At 39.7% G+C, this 22472-nt stretch overlaps 1 protein-coding gene and 1 long non-coding RNA gene across 7 annotated transcripts in view; one reads left to right on the top strand and one right to left on the bottom strand.

The window, feature by feature from the left end:
* The first annotated feature begins 2355 nt into the window (after window positions 1-2355).
* The window catches only part of LOC133545481 (caspase-8-like), a 64394-nt gene continuing 44277 nt past the window's right edge, over window positions 2356-22472 (top strand). Inside the window, exons 1-5 of one of the 6 annotated variants that reach the window (XM_061891127.1) lie at window positions 2362-2470; window positions 2883-3152; window positions 3224-3320; window positions 3392-3488; window positions 21222-21354. The gene's annotated coding sequence lies outside the window, so the exon portion shown is untranslated. Of the gene's footprint in view, window positions 2471-2882; window positions 3153-3223; window positions 3321-3391; window positions 3489-4808; window positions 4828-21221; window positions 21355-22472 lie in introns of those variants that run through there. The other 5 variants (XM_061891174.1, XM_061891159.1, XM_061891167.1 and 2 more) reach the window with 5 other exon arrangements.
* LOC133545560 (uncharacterized) lies at window positions 14335-16289 on the bottom strand. The gene is made up of 2 exons (XR_009804871.1): window positions 16144-16289; window positions 14335-16055 (listed from the first exon to the last, which is right to left on the bottom strand). It is a non-coding gene; the product is annotated as an uncharacterized LOC133545560 (long non-coding RNA).

Raw genomic sequence — 22472 nt, 5'->3', positions numbered from 1 at the left:
TTTTTCTTTCTTCTAGTCCTTCACTCTAACTTTCCTCATCCAGGAATCTTTCATCCTCGCACAAATTAACGGGGAATTCGTCGCTTTCTCGGTCCGAATCGCTCTCGCTGCTGGTGGCCATGATTGTAAACAATGTTCAGATGTGAGGAGCTCCACAACCCGTGACATCACGCGCACATCGTCTGCTACTTCCGGTACAGGCAAGGCTTTTTTTTTTTATCGTGGATGTTCTCTACTAAATCCTTTCAGCAAAAATATGGCAATATGGCGAAATGATGAAGTATGACACATAGAATGGACCTGCTGTCCCCGTTTAAATAAGAACATCTCATTTCAGTAGGCCTTTAAATCGCAGAAGTTCTTACCGAGTTCAATACCAACTGTCAGAAAGTGTTTTATTTTTTTTTTTATTCCGTCGCAGTTTTAAAATGTCAGGTTTCCTGTCCTCTTATTTTGGTGAGCTAGTCTGTGACGTCATTTCCTAGTAATATGGGCTCTTGGTTAATGGTGTGAACAGCGTCGTGTGTGTTCCTGAATAAATGTAATTATACGGCGAATATAGCAGTTATTAATGCTAAAATTCTTATAATGTGTCAAATGTTGCTTGCAACAACGTTTCTGAATGACGATATAAATCGCCAGCTCAACTTTCGCCCTTTTTAATGGCGACGTAATTCTTGTTACAAAGTAGTTACCCTATCCTACCACTAGAGGGAGACGTAGACCATGTTTAAAGCACTGTCTAAATCTAGTGTTTATTCTCCATTCATTTCTAATGGACTGTTTTAATAATAGTCCAAATTGTAGAGTGTTATATTATTGCATGTTACAGTCGCGATCAAAAGTTGACATACACGTGTAAAGAACATAACGTCATGGTTGTCTTGAGTTTCCAATCATTTCTACAGCTCTTATTTTTTTTTGTGACAGAGTGATTGGAGCACATACTTGTTGGCCACAAAAAAAAACATGAAGTTTGGTTCTTTTATGAATTTATTATGGGTTTACTGAAAATGGGAGTAAATCTGTTAATGTTAATATTTGGTTTCAAAATTGGTGCAGTTCAGCTAAGTTTGTTGGGTTTTCCGACATGGACTTGTTTCTTCAGCATTGTCCACACATTCACGTCAGGACTTTGAAAAGGTTATTCTAAAACCTTAAATCTAGCTTGATTTAGCCGTTCCTTTACCACTTTTGACGTGTTTTTGGGGTCACCCAACTGCGCCCAAGACCCCTGATGATTTTGTAGGTAATCCTCCGTTTTTTATTGTCCCGTTTACTCTCTGTAAAACAGGCCCAGAGCATAGTACTGCCACCACCATGCTTAGCGGTAGGTATGCTGTTCCTGGGATTAAAGGCCTCACCTTTTCTCCTCCATACATGTTGCTGGGTATTGTGGCCAAACAGCTCAATTGTTGTTTCATCCGCCCACAGAACTTTCCTCCAGAAGGTCGTATCTTCGTCCATGTGATGACATTAACATCAGGCGTGTGATCTGATTGGCTAACTGAACCGTCTATCAACTCTATGTGTCCTCAATTCCGGCGAGTATCCAATCACAAGACGCGTAAATGTCACGTTCAACGTGAGGCCAGCTAGAAGGCCTTACTGACAACAACTGATTGGTTATCGATATTATCTATCAACTGTATGGGCCCATTCACTTACAGCATTGCTGATTTTGAAGGCCCCTGGCAGATTTGGTACAGCATGGCAACATAAGAGAGCTGAATTCTGATTGGATAAGAAGTCTAACCTAAAAACAGCACAGGAAAGAGCATAATATACTTAAAAATATTTAGGGAAAGTCAATGAAAAAATTAATTATATTTTTTATTCTATTTATGATTTCTGGTTATGTTAGGCCAGCAGAGATTATATTAGTTATTGAATATTTATTTTAGAAATTTGTGGAAGTACAGAAACAGGTTTGTAGATTGTAAGTTGGTTTTATGAATCGGTGAAACTTTTTTTCTATTTTTATTTTGTCTGGGAATTTTCCTGTTCGAAAAAGGTTGATCTATACGTTAAAGCTGGGGTGTCAAACTTGTTTTCATTGAGGGCCACACCGGAGTCATAGCTGCCATTAGGGGGCCCCTTTGTAACAGGAAATAATGAATGACTTTGCCTATGAATTTAAATATTTGGAAAAAATGTTACGTAAAGAGTGAAAAAAAATCTGGACATACCACATATATGGAGTTTTTAAATTATTATTATTTTTAAATAGAAATACAGTCCAGCTGTTTAATTTTATTTCGACAACTCAGCTGGTAGTTTTTTATCATAATAAAATGTGATACCATAAAAAAATGACTGCTCAGTTGACTTAATTTTACTGTAAAAAAAAAAAACACAGGAGCGGACCCAACAAAGCAACCAAGAGAGGTCGGCCAGTGTCCAGTCCGCATGGATGAGCGAGGATGCGTCCAAGGAGACCGACGACTTCCTCATTCAGCCAAGACACAAGGTAGTTATTCAAGCATTCAACTACCTTGTCCATGTTGTAATTGTGTATATTTTTGTCTGGAAAGTATTGCGGGTACTCTTTCGAAGTAAAAAATAATATGCGTGATGTATATTTTTTGTATGTTTAATACAATTTAGTTTCTTTCATGTGTATCCCAGCCTGTCATTTCTCAGCTGACTTAAACTGCAGCTTTTTAGGGAACAAATGAATGAACTGCTGCTCCTCTAATGGTCCTGCTGATTTAGTGCTGTCATCCTCCATCTATTGCTCTTTCCGTGCCGTCCATGAGGGTTGTTAAATTCCAGGGAGTTATGAAATGTGCTCATATTCCTTTTTATGGCTAATGGCGGGGGTTTTCCCTGCATCGCTTTATTGACATATTCCATATCTTTTGTGTCGAAAATGTCGTAAGGGGAGACCTGGTCGGGAATCCTGATGAGGTTTTGGGACATCTCCTACAACTACTGGACCAATATTGTGCTGTTGAAGCAAAACCGTTTTTAAATTATTGTAGGTAAGGGTCTCCTATGGCATTTTAGCGGAAACATTTTTTTGAAAAATATAATTTTTTTTCTCTATTTTCGGGTTCTGTTGGGACTCCTGATGAGGTTTTGAGACATCTCCTACAACTACAGGACCAGTATTGTGCTGTTGAAGCAAGACCGTTTTTAAATTGTTGTAGGTAAGGGTCTCCTACGGCATTTTAGCGGAATTTTTTGGGGGAAAAATATTAATTTTTTTCTCTATTTTCAGGTTTTGTTGGGACTCCTGATGAGGTTTTGAGACATCTCCTACAACTACAGGACCAGTATTGTGCTGTTGAAGCAAGACCGTTTTTAAATTGTTGTAGGTAAGGGTCTCCTACGGCATATTAGCGGAATTTTTTTTTGGAAAAATATTAATTTTTTTCTCTATTTTCAGGTTTTTTTGGGACTCCTGATGAGGTTTTGAGACATCTCCTACAACTACAGGACCAGTATTGTGCTGTTGAAGCAAGACCGTTTTTAGATTGTTGGAGGTAAGGGTCACCTGCGGCATTTTAGCGGAAAAAAAGCTTTGAAAAATATATATTTTTTTTCTCTATTTTCGGGTTTTGGCGGGACTCCTGATGAGGTTTTGAGACATCTTCTACAACTACAGGACTAGTATTGTGCTGTTGAAGCAAGACCGTTTTTAAATTGTTGTAAGTAACGGTCTCCTACGGCATTTTAGCGGAAAAAAAGTTTTGAAAAATATAATTTTTTTCTCTATTTTCGGGTTTTGTTGGGACTCCTGATGAGGTTTTGAGACATCCCCTACAACAACAGGACCAGTATTGTGCTGTTGAAGCAAGACCGTTTTTAAATTGTTGTAGGTTAGGGTCTCCTACGGCATTTTAGCGGGAAAAAAGTTTTGAAAAATATAAAAAAATTTCTCTATTTTCGGGTTTTGTCGGGACTCCTGATGAGGTTTTGAGACATCTCCTACAACTACAGGACCAGTATTGTGCTGTTAAAGCAAGACCGTTTTTAAATTGTTGTAGGTAACGGTCACCTACGGCATTTTAGCGGAAAAAAAGTTTTGAAAAATATAATTTTTTTTCTCTATTTTCGGGTTTTGTTGGGACTCCTGATGAGGTTTTCAGACATCTCCTACAACTACAGGACCAGTATTGTGCTGTTGAGGCAAGACCGTTTTTAAATTGTTGTAGGTAAGGGTCTCCTACGGCATTTTAGCGGAAAAAAAGTTTTGAAAAATATAATTTTTTTTCTCTATTTTCGGGTTTTGTTGGGACTCCTGATGAGGTTTTGAGACATCAACAACTACTGGACCAGTATTGTGCTGTTGAGGCAAGACCGTTTTTAAATTGTTGTAGGTAACGGTCTCCTACGGCATTTTAGCGGAAAAAAAGTTTTGAAAAATATAATTTTTTTTCTCTATTTTTGGGTTTTGTTGGGACTCCTGATGAGGTTTTGAGACATCTCCTACAACTACAGGACCAGTATTGTGCTGTTGAAGCAAGACCGTTTTTAAATTGTTGTAGGTAAGGGTCTCCTACGGCATTTTAGCGGAAAAAAAGTTTTGAATTTTTTTTTTTTTTTTCTCTATTTTCGGGTTTTGTTGGGACTTCTGATGAGGTTTTGAGACATCTCCAACAACTACTGGACCAGTATTGTGCTGTTGAAGCAAGACCGTTTTTAAATTGTTGTAGGTAAGGGTCTCCTACGGCATTTTAGCGGAAAAAAGTTTTGAATTTTTTTTTTTTTTTCTCTATTTTCGGGTTTTGTTGGGACTCCTGATGAGGTTTTGAGACATCTCCTACAACTACAGGACCAGTATTGTGCTGTTGAAGCAAGACCGTTTTTAAATTGTTGTAGGTAAGGGTCTCCTACGGCATTTTAGCGGGAAAAAGTTTTGAATTTTTTTTTTTTTTTTCTCTATTTTTGGGTTTTGTTGGGACTTCTGATGAGGTTTTGAGACATCTCCAACAACTACTGGACCAGTATTGTGCTGTTGAAGCAAGACCGTTTTTAAATTGTTGTAGGTAAGGGTCTCCTACGGCATTTTAGCAGAAAAAAAGTTTTGAAAAATATAGTTTTTTTCCTCTATTTTCGGGTTTTGTTGGGACTCCTGATGAGGTTTTGAGACATCTCCAACAACTACTGGACCAATATTGTGCTGTTGAAGCAAGACCGTTTTTAAATTGTTGTAGGTAAGGGTCTCCTACGGCATTTTAGCGGAAAAAAGTTTTGAATTTTTTTTTTTTTTCTCTATTTTCGGGTTTTGTTGGGACTCCTGATGAGGTTTTGAGACATCCCCTACATCTACAGCACCAGTATTGTATTGTTAAAGCAAGAGAGTTTTTAATTTTTTTTTAGTAATGTTCTCCCCTTACAGAATTTTAGCAAAAAAAAAAAAAGTTTGGAAAAATCCAAATTTGTTCTATATTTGGGGCCCTAAGCAGAATTGTATTTTGAACCTCCAACTCCATTTGAAAAAAGTACACTGTTTATTTTTCTTTATGAAACTTCAATTTAATTTGATGCATGATTCCGTATTCGAACATATTCAAGGTAAATAAATTGTTCAATAATATATTTTTTCTGTGCATAATAACACATTTTTAACGTAATTAAAACATAAAATTGCGTATGTTTCGGATACTTCGATCCCTGTTTTCAAGCCGAGCACCAAGCGCTTTTCGTCACACGGACAATGAAAAGAGAATGTTTGGGGGAAATTTGCTATTAAGTTCTTATCGGTGACGGAGCAGGAATAGGCTGGGAATAATACCTTTGTGGTAAAATGTCATATGAAGGGCCCCTGCTTATTCCCGCAAAAAGCGACATCCACAGTTTCCAAAAACAATCTGAAATGTGGACTCGTCAGACCACAGAACACTTTTCCCACTTTGCATCAGTCCATCTTAGTTGAGCTCGGGCGGCATTTCTGGGTGTTGTTGATAAATGAGTTTTGTTTTTTGCACAGTAGAGTTTTAACTTGCACTTACAGATGTAGCAAAGAACTGTCGTTGCTGACAGTGGTTTTCTGAAGTGTTCCTGAGCCCATGTGGTGATATCCTTTACACGCTAAAGTTGGGCTTCGATCCAGGGCATTCAATGTTGGTTTTCGGCCGTTCCGCTTACGTGCTGGGATTTCTCCAGATTCTCTGAACCTTTTGATGAGAATACGGACCGTAGATGGTGAAATCTCCTTGCAATAGCTGGTTGAGAAATGTTGTTCTTAAACGGTTCGAAAAGTTTGCTCACTCATTTGTTCACTAAGCGTTAACCCTCGCCCCGTCCTTGTTTGTGAACGACCGGGCTTTTCGTGGAAGCACCCACCTGTTCCCAACGAGCCCGTTCACCTGTGGGATGTTCCAAATAAGTGTTAGATGAGCGTCCCTCAACTTCCTCAGTCTTTTTTGCCACTTGTGCCAGCTTTTTATGACCATGTAGCAGGCATCAAATTCCAAATGAGCTAATATTTGCAAAAAAATAACAGTTTTCCAGTTCTAAGGTTCAGTATCTTGTCTTTGCAGTCTGTTCTAATTGAATATAAGTTGAAAAGGATTTGCAAATCGTTGTATTTTGTTTTTATTTGCAATTTACACAAAGTGACAACTTCACTGGTTTTGGGTTTTTGTAGTTGAATCCAACAAAACAAGGAAAATGTCAGGCTTGCCCCTGACAGTTTGTCCATGTTTTAGTTTTTTTCCTCTGCATTTGTCTGTTTCCTGTGTTTAGTATTTCCTGTCTTTTAGTTCCTGTCAAGTGCTCTTAATTTGTCAGCTTCCTGTCTGGTTTCCTGAGTGCTGTGTTCCTCCTCAGTGTGTTTAGTATTTCCTGTCTAGTGCTCTTATTTTGTCAGTTTCCTGTCTTGTTCCCTGAGTGCTGTGTTCCTCCTCAGTGTGTTTAGTATTTCCTGTCTTTTAGTTCCTGTCAAGTGCTCTTAATTTGTCAGCTTCCTGTCTTGTTCCCTGAGGGCTGTGTTCCTCCACAGTGTGTTTAGTATTTCCTGTCTTTTAGTTCCTGTCAAGTGCTCTTAATTTGTCAGCTTCCTGTCTGATTCCCTGAGTGCTGTGTTCCTCCTCAGTGTATTTAGTATTTCCTGTCTTTTAGTTCCTGTCAAGTGCTCTTAATTTGTCAGCTTCCTGTCTGGTTCCCTGAGTGCTGTGTTCCTCCTCAGTGTGTTTAGTATTTCCTGTCTTTTAGTTCCTGTCAAGTGCTCTTAATTTGTCAGCTTCCTGTCTTGTTCCCTGAGTGCTGTGTTCCTCCTCAGTGTGTTTAGTATTTCCTGTCTAGTGCTCTTATTTTGTCAGTTTCCTGTCTTGTTCCCTGAGTGCTGTGTTCCTCCTCAGTGTGTTTAGTATTTCCTGTCTTTTAGTTCCTGTCAAGTGCTCTTAATCTGTCAGCTTCCTGTCTTGTTCCCTGAGTACTGTGTTCCTCCTCAGTGTGTTTAGTATTTCCTGTCTTTTAGTTCCTGTCAAGTGCTCTTAATTTGTCAGTTTCCTGTCTTGTTCCCTGAGTGCTGTGTTCCTCCTAAGTGTGTTTAGTATTTCCTGTCTTTTAGTTCCTGTCAAGTGCTCTTAATTTGTCAGCTTCCTGTCTTGTTCCCTGAGGGCTGTGTTCCTCCTAAGTGTGTTTAGTATTTCCTGTCTTTTAGTTCCTGTCAAGTGCTCTTAATTTGTCAGCTTCCTGTCTTGTTCCCTGAGTACTGTGTTCCTCCTCAGTGTGTTTAGTATTTCCTGTCTTTTAGTTCCTGTCAAGTGCTCTTAATTTGTCAGCTTCCTGTCTTGTTCCCTGAGTGCTGTGTTCCTCCTAAGTGTGTTTAGTATTTCCTGTGTCTTTTAGTTTCTGTAAAGTGCTCTTAATTTGTCAGCTTCCTGTCTTGTTCCCTGAGTGCTGTGTTCCTCCTCAGTGTGTTTAGTATTTCCTGTCTAGTGCTCTTATTTTGTCAGTTTCCTGTCTTGTTCCCTGAGTGCTGTGTTCCTCCTGAGTGTGTTTAGTATTTCCTGTCTTTTAGTTCCTGTCGAGTGCTCTTAATTTGTCAGCTTCCTGTCTTGTTCTCTGACTGCTGTGTTCCTCCTCAGTGTGTTTAGTATTTCCTGTCTTTTAGTTCCTGTCAAGTGCTCTTCATTTGTCAGCTTCCTGTCTTGTTCCCTGAGTGCTGTGTTCCTCCTCAGTGTGTTTAGTATTTCCTGTCTAGTGCTCTTATTTTGTCAGTTTCCTGTCTTGTTCCCTGAGTGCTGTGTTCCTCCTGAGTGTGTTTAGTATTTCCTGTCTTTTAGTTCCTGTCGAGTGCTCTTAATTTGTCAGCTTCCTGTCTTGTTCTCTGACTGCTGTGTTCCTCCTCAGTGTGTTTAGTATTTCCTGTCTTTTAGTTCCTGTCAAGTGCTCTTAATTTGTCAGCTTCCTGTCTTGTTCCCTGACTGCTGTGTTCCTCCTCAGTGTGTTTAGTATTTCCTGTCTTTTAGTTCCTGTCAAGTGCTCTTAATTTGTCAGCTTCCTGTCTGGTTCCCTGAGTGCTGTGTTCCTCCTCAGTGTGTTTAGTATTTCCTGTCTTTTAGTTCCTGTCAAGTGCTCTTAATTTGTCAGCTTCCTGTCTTGTTCCCTGACTGCTGTGTTCCTCCTCAGTGTGTTTAGTATTTCCTGTCTTTTAGTTCCTGTCAAGTGCTCTTCATTTGTCAGCTTCCTGTCTTGTTCCCTGAGTGCTGTGTTCCTCCTCAGTGTGTTTAGTATTTCCTGTCTTTTAGTTCCTGTCAAGTGCTCTTAATTTGTCAGCTTCCTGTCTGGTTCCCTGAGTGCTGTGTTCCTCCTCAGTGTGTTTAGTATTTCCTGTCTTTTAGTTCCTGTCAAGTGCTCTTCATTTGTCAGCTTCCTGTCTTGTTCCCTGTGTGCTGTGTTCCTCCTCAGTGTATTTAGTATTTCCTGTCTTTTAGTTCCTGTCAAGTGCTCTTCATTTGTCAGCTTCCTGTCTTGTTCCCTGAGGGCTGTGTTCCTCCTCAGTGTATTTAGTATTTCCTGTCTTTTAGTTCCTGTCAAGTGCTCTTAATTTGTCAGCTTCCTGTCTTGTTCCCTGAGTGCTGTGTTCCTCCTCAGTGTGTTTAGTATTTCCTGTCTAGTGCTCTTATTTTGTCAGCTTCCTGTCTTGTTCCCTGAGTGCTGTGTTCCTCCTCAGTGTGTTTAGTATTTCCTGTGTCTTTTAGTTTCTGTCAAGTGCTCTTAATTTGTCAGCTTCCTGTCTGGTTCCCTGAGTGCTGTGTTCCTCCTCAGTGTGTTTAGTATTTCCTGCCTTGTGCTCTTATTTTTGTCAGCTTCCTGTTTTGTTCCCTGAGTGCTGTGTTGCCCTTCAGCTGCGGCTGATTGACATCTGGCCACACCTGTTGCCAATCAGCCGGCTCTCATTTGTACCTCTTTGGTCTTGTGTCAGCGGCTGGATCATTGTATTGTGATTTGTATTGTTATTGCCTCATGTCACTCTTGTGTCTTTTCTACCTGTCGTGTTTGGCATCATTTCAGCTAGCACCTGTCTTGCTACATCTTGTCCTGGTCGTCGTAGCGGCAAGCTGTTTTTGTTAGCCATAGCTATTTCCAGTTTTTTTTGTTTGTTATCCTCTAGCTTCCATGCTAAAGTTCCTTTTTGTTATTTCTAGCTCCCAGTGCTAGCTCTCTTAGTTTGTTATTCCGCCTTTTTGTTTGTTCTTGTTCTATTATTTGAATGAAAACCTGTTTTCCCATTCAATGCCTGCCTCCTTCTCTGCAAAATGGGGTTCGTCAACAAACATCCCCGACAGAAAATGTATATATTTTAAGTCGAATATTTAAAGAAGTCACTTTTCATTGACAGTAATTGTATTGAAAGGTAGCTTTTCAAATAAAATAAATGGAGTTGACATTAGGGGATTGCAATAATACATAAGATTTTAATACGCTTTTTTTTTTTTTTTTTTTACATTGTTGTTTCAAATCCACTGTGCAAAGTTACTTGTTTACCAAATTGACTTTTTAAAAATAAAAAAAAAACAGTTTCAGGCTACGATGTTTTTGATCTTATCTGAAACCACAGTAGCTTGATCGCACCCGCCCATGGGTTTTCACACAGGAAATGTAAATAATGCGTGAAAAGCAACCTAAATGTCAGCGAGCTTTCAGCGATCATGAAACAAACCCCACGTTTTGTACAAAATACGTGCTTGGCATGGTACTGTACATACTGTACACTGCGCCTTTGCTCTCCCCACGGACATATTTATACCTTTTTTCTTCTATTTTTGCTTTTATTTTGTCCATGAAACATATATATTAATTATTCCAAAATATGTCTATTACAGTATATAATACAATGAAATGAATGATAATGAACCGTCTCACTCAACAATACAGTCGTGGTCAAAAGTTGACCACTTTCTAATAATTTCTACAACTCTTATTTTTTTTGCGATAGAGTGATTGGAGCACATACTTGTTGGTCACAAAAAAAAAACATTCCTAATCCTCCTTTTTCATTCTCTGTAAAGCACCAGTTCCATTGGCAGCAAAACAGGCCCAGAACTTAATACTACCACCACCATGCTTGGCAGTAGGTGTGGTGTTCCCGGGTGTAGGAGCCTAAATACTGTTTAAGTCAGGGGTGTCAAACTCAAATACAGAGTGGGACAACATTTTAAAACGGAACAAAGCCGCGGGCCGAGGTTGAACAAATGAACCTTTTGATAGGGACCCAAACAAGTTTTGCATTAAATATTGAACCAGCAAGGCTTATATAACTTTATAGTGACATGCAAAATCCAGTTTCTAATAATAATAATAATAATCGGCCCGGTGGTTGGGGACCACTGCTTTAGAGTGAATCAACATATCTATTGTTTTCCTCAGCTGTAGACTACCTTGAGATAGGAAAAAGGAGTATTGCTACTCCTGCATTCCACGCTCCAGGCAGTAAACAGTGTACCATCAGTCATGAGATAAAGAAAAGATAAAAAGAGTACAAGATGGAACACTAGCTATTTCAAATATGACTAAAGAAAAGAAATAACTTTTAAATATTGATATATGTATACATCTATCTCCGTCTATATATATATAATATCTATCCATCCACCCATTTCCTACCGCTTGTCCCTTTTGGGGGGGGGTCGCTGGGGCCAATCTCAGCTGCATTCGGGCGGTAGGCGGGGTACACCCTGGACAAGTCGCCACCTCATCGCAGCCTCGTGTCTTTTTATTTTTTTCGGACTATAATGTGGAATACTGTTATAAGTATATGTATGCATATGTGCATGTGTGTGGATGTATACATATATATATATATATTCTTTTTTATCTTTTTTTTTTACTATTTATAGTACCAAATTATTGAGTATGCACCTTAGGGCGGGTGTCGGCAACCCGCGGCTCTCTAGCGCCGCCCTAGTGGCTCTCTGGAGCTTTTTCAAAAATATATGAAAATGGAAAAAAACCATATTTTTTGTTTAAATATGGTTTCCTAATTGTTATAAAGCACACTGTTTATATTAAGCATGTTTCATCGATTCAAGTGTTTGGCGAGCGCCGTTTTGTCCTACTAATTTTGGCGGTCCTTGAACTCACCCTTGTTTGTTTACATGCATAACTTTCTCCGACTTTCTAAGACGTGTTTTATGCCACTTCTTTTTCTGTCTCATTTTGTCCACCAAACTTATTAGCCTGTGCATGAATGCACAAAGGTGAGTTGTGTTGATGTTATTGACTTGTGTGGAATGTGCTAATCAGACATATTTGGTCACTGCATGACTGCGAGCTAATTGATGCTAACATGCTATTTAGGCTAGCTGTATGTACATATTGCATCATTATGCCTCATTTGTTGATATATTTGAGCTCATTTAGTTTCCTTTAAGTCAGGGGTGTCAAACTCAAATACAGAGTGGGCCAAAATGTCAAACTGAACAAAGCTGCGGGCCAAGGTTGAACAAATGACACTTTTAATAAAGACCCAAACACGTTTTTCATTGAATATTGAACAAGCAAGGCTTATATAACTTAATAGTCCAAAATCAACTTTCAAAAAACAAATGAAAAAACATCAATGGTATATTAAATAAAATTTACCGTGTTTCCTTGAATTGCCGCCGGGGCGCTAATTAATTCAAAACCTCTTCTCACTCCTGCGCTTACCAAAGGCATGCGGTAAAAGTAAGCATGCGCTAATTATTTTAAAACCTCTTCTCACTCTTACAATATCACTCTTGAGTGATATTGTTATAAGTGCCAACGCAGACGGGCTATTTTAGTGGCGCATTGATAGCAGTGACGAACTCAAACTTGCTGAAAGTAAATTCTAGATTATAATTGAGGCATTTCTCACCCCACCGCCCCACATTTCTCATGTGGGGCGCGCATAGATGAAAAAGGCAAGACTTCCGTAATGTTGGGAGATCAACTTGGGCGATGCGATTTGAATGTGCTCATGGATTGGTCTCTCCACAGCTTTGGAGTAAAATGTCAAAATACCTACTCTGTCTGGGATTCGTTTAAAATCAGCTTATGTGTCATCAAAAGAACTTGTGGGGCGGTATAGCTCGGTGGGTAGAGTGGCCGTGCCAGCAACTTGAGGGTTGCAAGTTCGATTCCCGCTTGTGTAGACCTAGTTACTGCCGTTGTGTCCTTGGGCAAGACACTTTACCCACCTGCTCCCAGTGCCACCCACACTGGTTTAAATGTAACTTAGATATTGGGTGTCACTATGTAAAGCGCTTTGAGTCACTTGAGAAAAGCGCTATATAAATATAATTCACTTCACACACTTACCAAAGGCATGCGGTAAAAGTAAGCATGCGCTAATTATTTTAAAACCTCTTCTCAGTCTTACAATATCACTCTTGAGTGATATTGTTATAAGTGCCAACGCAGACGGGCTATTTTAGTGGCGCATTGATAGCAGTGACAAACTCAAACTTGCTGAAAGTAAATTCTAGATTATAATTCAGGCATTTCTCACCCCACCGCCCCACATTTCTCATGTGGGGCGCGCATGGATGAAAAAGGCAAGACTTCCGTAATGTTGGGAGATCAACTTGGGCGATGCGATTTGAATGTGCTCATAGATTGGTCTCTCCACAGCTTTGGAGTAAAATGTCAAAATACCTACTCTGTCTGGGATTCGTTTAAAATCAGCTTATGTGTCATCAAAAGAACTTGTGGGGCGGTATAGCTCGGTGGGTAGAGTGGCCGTGCCAGCAACTTGAGGGTTGCAAGTTCGATTCCCGCTTGTGCAGACCTAGTTACTGCCTTTGTGTCCCTGGGCAAGACACTTTACCCACCTGCTCCCAGTGCCACCCACACTGGTTTAAATGTAACTTAGATATTGGGTGTCACTATGTAAAGCACTTTGAGTCACTTGAGAAAAGCGCTATATAAATATGATTCACTTCACACACTTACCAAAGGCATGCAGTAAAAATTTGAGTGTGATGTAAGGATACCATCATGAAAAGCACATTTAATAAAAAAAAATCGTTATTTTGGTCTTACCTTTCCTTTATAAATGAAGTCCTTCTGATCAAAAGCATCCAACTTGTTTATAGAAGTCTTCCTTATCTTTCTTCAGTTTTAAAAGTCTCTCTGTCTGGATGGAGATCTTCCTTTATAACCTCCTGCTTCCATTGAAAGTCCAGTTTAGAAAACTGCTATCAGACCGCTGCTATCGGTTAGCTCGGCTACTCAAGTGCAGGGACGATGACATAATTACCCTCGGACAACTCCCCCTCCCGTTCTGCTCCGTGGGGGATCTCTTTATCCCACTGCTGCCACCAGGAAGTGTTATTGTGTGGAATGTTCCATTCAGACCTTTTTACTGCTCAGTTTGCAACACACTGATTTTATCTGATGTGCCCTCCATCTTTTCTTGGATGCTAGTTCATTAATGTCGGGGATCAGGTGGGCGGGGTTTGGGGAAGGAGGCGTTCGTTGGCAGTAGGGGTGTATATTGTAGCGTCCCGGAAGTTAGTGCTGCAAGGGTTTCTGGGTATTTGTTCTGTTGTGTTACGGTGCGGATGTTCTCCCGAAATGTGTTTGTCATTCTTGTTTGGTGTGCGTTCACAGAGTGGCGCATGTTTGTTACAGTGTTAAAGTTGTTTATACGGCCACCCTCAGCGTGACCTGTATGGCTGTTGACCAAGTATGCGGGTGGAAATCGGGAGAATGGTTGCCCCAGGAAGTTTTCGGGAGGGGCACTGAAATTGGGGAGTCATAATTACATTTATATCTCATGACACACTATCTGTATGTAATATGGCTTTTAATTTGTTGTATTTTTGGTCCAATATGGTTCTTTCAACATTTTGGGTTGCCGACCCCTGCCTTAGGGATCTGCTCCAATTACGTTAATAATGACAATAAAACTCGATTCTTCTATTTTATTCAAACATCTTCATTTTTGTTTCATCTGACCACAGAACTTTCTTCCAGAAGGTCTTTTCTTTGTCCATGTGATGTCAAAAATTGAGAATTCCCAGCAATATATTTGGAGGAGAAAAGGTGAGGCCTTTAATTCCATCCATCCATCCATCCATCTTCTTCCGCTTATCCGATGTCGGGTCGCGGGGGCAGCAGCCTAAGCAGGGAAACCCAGACTTCCCTCTCCCCAGCCACTTCGTCTAGCTCTTCCCGGGGGATCCCGAGGCGTTCCCAGGCCAGCCGGGAGACATAGTCTTCGGGTGGCATCCTGACCAGATGCCCGAACCACCTCATCTGGCTCCTCTTGATGTGAAGGAGCAGCGGCTTTACTTTGAGTTCCTCCCGGATGGCAGAGCTTCTCACCCTATCTCTAAGGGAGAGGAAACTCATTTTGGCCGCTTGTACCCGTGATCTTATCCTTTCGGTCATGACCCAAAGCTCATGACCATAGGTGAGGACGGGAACGTAGATCGACCGGTAAATTGAGAGCTTTGCCTTCCGGCTCAGCTCCTTCTTCACCACAATGGATCGGTACAACGTCCGCATTACTGAAGACGCCGCACCGATCCGCCTGTCGATCTCACCATCCACTCTTCCCTCACTCGTGAACAAGACTCCTAGATACTTGAACTCCTCCACTTGGGGCAGGGTCTCCTCCCCAACCCGGAGATGGCACTCCACCCTTTTCCGGGCGAGAACCATGGACTCGGACTTGGAGGTGCTGATTCTACTCCTCTCTGAGCTGCCACCTTATCGTGGTAGAGGAGTTTGCGTGTCCCAATGATCCTAGGAGCTATGTTGTCCGGGGGCTTTATGCCCCCTGGTAGGGTCTCCCAAGGCAAACAGGTTCTAGGTGAGGGATCAGACAAAGAGCAGCTCGAAGACCTCTATGAAGAAGATAAAACATGGACCCAGATTTCCCTCGCCCGGACGCGGGTCACCGGGGCCCCCCTCTGGAGCCAGGCCCGGACGATGGCGAGCGCCTGGTGGCCGGACCTGTTCCCAGCCCGAAGAGGCAACGTGGGTCCCCCCTCCAATGGGCTCACCACCCATAGCAGGGGCCATAGAGGTCGGGTGCAATGTGAGCTGGGCGGCAGCCGAAGGCCTTTAATTCCAGGAACACAATCCCTACTGCCAAGCATAGTGGTGGTAGTTTTATGCTCTGGGCCTGTTTCGCTGCCAATGGAACTGGTGCTTTACAGAGAGTAAAAAGGAGGATTACCCCCAAATTTTCCGGACAACCTAAAATCATCAACTCGGATTTTGGGGCTTGGGCAATGACCCTAAACACAGGTCAAAAGTGGTAAAGGAATGGCTATATTAATGGCTAGAATGAAGGTTTTAGAACGGCCTTCACATAGTTTTGACTTAAATGTGTGGACAATGCTGAAGAAACAAGTCCATGTTGGAAAAGCAACACATTTAGCTGAACCACACCTATTTTGTCAAGAGGAGTGGTCAAAAATTCAAGCAGAAGCTACCAAAAGTGCCTTATTGCAGTGAACACGTCAGCAAATATTAACATTTTACATTTTCAGAGTTGCAGACAGAATTGGGTCACATTTCAATATAATTGTACGACTGATGTGTTAAAATGTCCTTTGCTCGCTTTCCTCCACGACTGTGATCTTCTCCTCGCACTTCCCCGACAAAGCTGGGTGATAGAACTGGGGGAAAAAAAAGTAAAAAATGAAAATAACCCGATGTGTATTTTCTCTGCAAGTGTTTGAATGTAAACCGTGTGAGCGGACACACCTTTATTTGATTATGTTGCTGTCTTCCAGGAAATGTTTGTACTTCAACGGAGGGCGAGGAATCGGAGGGTACAGAACCTCTGCCAGCCTAAACAAAAGCAACATGTCAGAAAGGAATCAATCAATCAATCAATCAATGTTTGCTTATATAGCCCTAAATCACTAGTGTCTCAAAGGGCTGCACAAACCACTACAACATCCTCGGTAGGCCCACATAAGGGCAAGGAAAAACTCACACCCAGTGGGACGTCGGTGACAATAATGACTATGAGAACCTTGGAGAGGAGGAAAGCAATGGATGTCGAGCGGATCTAACAGGATACTGTGAAAGTTCAATCCACAATGGATACAACACAGTCGTGAGAGTCCAGTCCAAAGCGGATCCGACACAGCAGCAAGAGTCCCGTTCACAGCGGAGCCAGCAGGAAACCATCCCAAGCGGAGGCGGATCAGCATCGCAGAGATGTCCCCAGCCGATACACAGGCGAGCAGTACATGGCCACCGGATCGGACAGGACCCCCTCCACAAGGGAGGGGGGGACATAGAAGAAAAAGGAAAGAAACGGCAGATCAACTGGTCTAAAAAGGGAGTCTATTTAAAGGCTAGAGTATACAGATGAGTTTTAAGGTGAGACTTAAATGCTTCTACTGAGGTGGCATCTCGAACTGTTACCGGGAGGGCATTCCAGAGTACTGGAGCCCGAACGGAAAACGCTCTATAGCCCGCAGACTTTTTTTGGGCTTTGGGAATCACTAACAAGCCGGAGTCCTTTGAAGGCAGATTTCTTGCCGGGACATATGGTACAATACAATCGGCAAGATAGGATGGAGCTAGACCGTGTAGTATTTTATACGTAAGTAGTAAAACCTTAAAGTCACATCTTAAGTGCACAGGAAGCCAGTGCAGGTGAGCCAGTATAGGTATATATGTATGTATATATGTATATAAAGGTATATACAGTATAGGTATATATGTATGTATATATGTATATAAAGGTATATACAGTATAGGTATATATGTATGTATATATGTATATAAAGGTATATACAGTATAGGTATATATGTATGTATATATGTATATAAAGGTATATACAGTATAGGTATATATGTATGTATATATGTATATAAAGGTATATACAGTATAGGTATATATGTATGTATATATGTATATAAAGGTATATACAGTATAGGTATATATATGTATGTATATATGTATATAAAGGTATATACAGTATATATGTATGTATATATGTATATAAAGGTATATACAGTATAGGTATATATGTATGTATATATGTATATAAAGGTATATACAGTATATATGTATGTATATATGTATATAAAGGTATATACAGTATAGGTATATATGTATATAAAGGTATATACAGTATATATGTATGTATATATGTATATAAAGGTATATACAGTATATATGTATGTATATATGTATATAAAGGTATATACAGTACAGGCGTAATGTGATCAAACTTTCTTGTTCTTGTCAAAAGTCTAGCAGCCGCATTTTGTACCAACTGTAATCTTTTAATGCTAGACATGGGGAGACCCCAAAATAATACGTTACAGTAGTCGAGGCGAGACGTAACAAACGCATGGATAATGATCTCAGCGTCTTTAGTGGACAAAATGGAGCGAATTTGAGCGATATTACGGAGATGAAAGAAGGCCGTTTTAGTAACGCTTTTAATGTGTGCCTCAAAGGAGAGAGTTGGGTCGAAGATAACACCCAGATTCTTTACCGTGTTGTTTAATTGTTTGGTTGTCAAATGTTAGAGTTGTATTATTAAATAGAGTTCGGTGTCTAGCAGGACCGATAATCAGCATTTCCGTTTTTTTGGCGTTGAGTTGCAAAAAGTTAGCGGACATCCATTGTTTAATTTCATTAAGACACGCCTCCAGCTGACTACAATCCGGCATGTTGGTCAGCTTTAGGGGCATGTAGAGTTGGGTGTCATCAGCATAACAGTGAAAGCTAATACCGTATTTGCGTATGACCTAACCTATTTCTTAAAAGACCTAACCTCGATCCTGACCTCATGGTAAACTACCGACCGGTGTCTCACCTTCCCTTTATTTCAAAAATCCTTGAAAAAATTGTTGCGGAGCAGTTAAATGAACACTTAGCGTCTAACAATCTATGTGAAACCTTTCAATCCGGTTTCAGGGCAAATCACTCCACGGAGACAGCCCTCGCAAAAATGACTAATGATCTATTGCTAACGATGGATTCTGATGCGTCATCTATGTTGCTGCTCCTCGATCTTAGCGCTGCTTTCGATACCGTCCATCATAATATTTTATTAGAACGTATCAAAACACGAATTGGTATGTCAGACTTAGCCCTGTCTTGGTTTAACTCTTATCTTACTGATAGGATGCAGTGTGTCTCCCATAACAATGTGACCTCGGACTACGTTAAGGTAACGTGTGGAGTTCCCCAGGGTTCGGTCCTTGGCCCTGCACTCTTCAGCATCTACATGCTGCCGCTAGGTGACATCATACGCAAATACGGTGTTAGCTTTCACTGTTATGCTGATGACACCCAACTCTACATGCCCCTAAAGCTGACCAACACGCCGGACTGTAATCAGCTGGAGGCGTGTCTTAATGAAATTAAACAATGGATGTCCGCTAACTTTTTGCAACTTAATGCCAAAAAAACGGAAATGCTGATTATCGGTCCTGCTAGACACCGAACTCTATTTAATAATACAACTCTAACATTTGACAACCAAACAATTAAACAAGGCGACACGGTAAAGAATCTGGGTATTATCTTCCACCCAACTCTCTCCTTTGAGGCACACATTAAAAGCGTTACTAAAACGGCCTTCTTTCATCTCCGTAATATCGCTAAAATTCGCTCCATTCTGTCCACTAAAGACGCCGAGATCATTATCCATGCGTTTGTTACGTCTCGCCTCGACTACTGTAACGTATTATTTTGGGGTCTCCCCATGTCTAGCATTAAAAGATTACAGTTGGTACAAAATGCGGCTGCTAGACTTTTGACAAGAACAAGAAAGTTTGATCACATTACGCCTGTACTGTATATACCTTTATATACATATATACATACATATATACTGTATATACCTTTATATACATATATACCTATACTGTATATACCTTTATATACATACATATATACCTATACTGTATATACCTTTATATACATATATACATACATATATACCTATACTGTATATACCTTTATATACATATATACATACATATATACCTATACTGTATATACCTTTATATACATACATACATACATATATACCTATACTGTATATACCTTTATATACATATATACATACATATATACCTATACTGTATATACCTTTATATACCTTTATACATACATATATACCTATACTGTATATACCTTTATATACATACATATATACCTATACTGTATATACCTTTATATACATATATACATACATATATACTGTATATACCTTTATATACATATATACATACATATATACCTATACTGTATATACCTTTATATACATATATACATACATATATACCTATACTGGCTCACCTGCACTGGCTTCCTGTGCACTTAAGATGTGACTTTAAGGTTTTACTACTTACGTATAAAATACTACACGGTCTAGCTCCATCCTATCTTGCCGATTGTATTGTACCATATGTCCCGGCAAGAAATCTGCCTTCAAAGGACTCCGGCTTATTAGTGATTCCCAAAGCCCAAAAAAAGTCTGCGGGCTATAGAGCGTTTTCCGTTCGGGCTCCAGTACTCTGGAATGCCCTCCCGGTAACAGTTGGGGATGCCACCTCAGTTGAAGCATTTAAGTCTCACCTTAAAACTCATTTGTATACTCTAGCCTTTAAATAGACCTCCTTTTTAGACCAGTTGATCTGCCGCTTCTTTTCTTTCTCCTATGTCCCCCCCTCCCTTGTGGAGGGGGTCCGGTCCTATGACCATGGATGAAGTACTGGCTGTCCAGAGTCGAGACCCAGGATGGACCGCTCGCCTGTATCGGTTGGGGACGTCTCTACGCTGCTGATCCGCTTGAGATGGTTTCCTGTGGACGGGACTCTCGCTGCTGTCTTGGATCCGCTTGAACTGAACTCTCGCGGCTGTGTTGGAGCCACTATGGATTGAACTTTCACAGTATCATGTTAGACCCGCTCGACATCCATTGCTTTCGGTCCCCTAGAGGGGGGGGTTGCCCACATCTGAGGTCCTCTCCAAGGTTTCTCATAGTCAGCATTGTCACTGGCGTCCCACTGGATGTGAATTCTCCCTGCCCACTGGGTGTGAGTTTTCCTTGCCCTTTTGTGGGTTCTTCCGAGGATGTTGTAGTCGTAATGATTTGTGCAGTCCTTTGAGACATTTGTGATTTGGGGCTATATAAATAAACATTGATTGATTGATTGAAGAGGATGAATAACCGCTTTTTTGAATGCTAGGGGAACAGTGCCCGAGGAAAGTGATAAGTTTATAATATTTAGCACTGATGGACCTAATAATACAAAGAGCTCCTTGATCAGTTTCCCAGGAAGAGGGTCAAGTAAACATGTTGTCTGTTTTATTCCATTTACACGTTGTAACAATTCCTCTAATGTTATTTCCTCAAAACGAGAGAAACTATTTTGGAGGGCAGTATCCGCCGTATATACAATCGTGTCAGTGTTAATAGAACCCCGTTGTAGCTGGGACGCATTGTCTTTAATCTCCTTTCTAATGACTTCAATTTTCTTACTAAAGAATTGCATAAAGTCATCAGCTGAGTGGGTGGAGCTACTGGAAGGAGTCCCTTGTTGGGTTAGCGATGCTACCGTACTAAACAAAAATTTAGGATCGTTTTTATTACGGTGGATGAGATTTGAGTAATATTTAGCTTTAGCTAAGGTAAGCATGTGTTTATAAGTTATTAAACCATCACTCCATGCTTGATGGTGCACCTCAAGTTTAGTCGTGCGCCATTTGCGTTCCAGCTTTCTACATAATAATTTCTGAGCTCTAGTTTCTTCTGTAAACCACGGCGTCTTCTCACCGTCTTCTTTGTTGTCCTTTTTAGGGTTTCCATAGAGAGACTACCGACAGACTTCGACCCCCGCGTGCGACTTTGTGTGAGAAACGGCGACAGCGGAGGATGCATGTGCACGCACGAGCCAGTCTGCCCCACAACAAGAGCATAGAGGAAAAATAAGGTAGGTTGTGAAAGCGCCGGACACAAACAAAGCTTTTCGGGTGAATTTTACCATATATGGAGATATATTGCTGATGTAACTAAGGCAATATATATATGTATATATATATTTATATATATATATATATATATATATATATATATATATATATATATATATATATATATATATATATAAAATCCACACGTTAGGTCAGGAAAAAACAGAGGCTATATCATCCCTACGCCTTGTTTCCTTGTAACAAAATTTCAATATATATATATATATATATATATATATGTATATATATGTGTGTATATATATGTATATGTATATATATGTATGTATATATATATGTATATGTATGTGTGTATGTATATATATATATATATATATGTATATGTATGGATATATGTATGTATGTATGTTTATAGATGTATGTAATATGTGTATATATATATGTATATATATATATATGTATGTATATATGTATGTATGTATGTTTATATATGTATGTAATATGTGTATATATATGTATATATATATATGTATATGTATGTATATATGTATGTATGTATGTTTATATATGTATGTAACATGTGTATATATATGTACGTATGTATGTATGTATGTATATGTATGTGTATATATATATATATGTATGTATATATATATATATATATATATATACATATATATATATATATATATATGTGTATATATACATGTGTGTGTGTGTATATATGTATGTACATATATACATATATATTTCTCCCTGCCCACTGGGTGTGAGTTTTCCTTGCCCTTTTGTGGGTTCTTCCGAGGATGTCGTAGTCGTAATGGTTTGTGCAGTCCTTTGAGACGTTTGTGATTTAAGGCTATATAAATAAACATTGATTGATGGTTGATTGATGTATGTTTATATATATGTATATATGTATGTTTGTATGTTTATATATATGTATATATGTATGTATGTTTATATATGTATATATATATGTGTATACATACATGTATGTATATATGTATGTGTATATATATATGTATACATGTAAATGTATGTATGTTTATATATGTATATATATGTATGTATATATGTATATGTATGTGTATATATATGTATATGTATATGTGTGTGT

Source organism: Nerophis ophidion, linkage group LG02, assembly GCF_033978795.1.
Source record: "Nerophis ophidion isolate RoL-2023_Sa linkage group LG02, RoL_Noph_v1.0, whole genome shotgun sequence".
Lineage (NCBI taxonomy): Eukaryota > Metazoa > Chordata > Actinopteri > Syngnathiformes > Syngnathidae > Nerophis > Nerophis ophidion.
The sequence above is the reverse complement of the archived record's forward strand: the minus strand, read 5'-3'. Positions and strand labels throughout refer to the sequence as shown.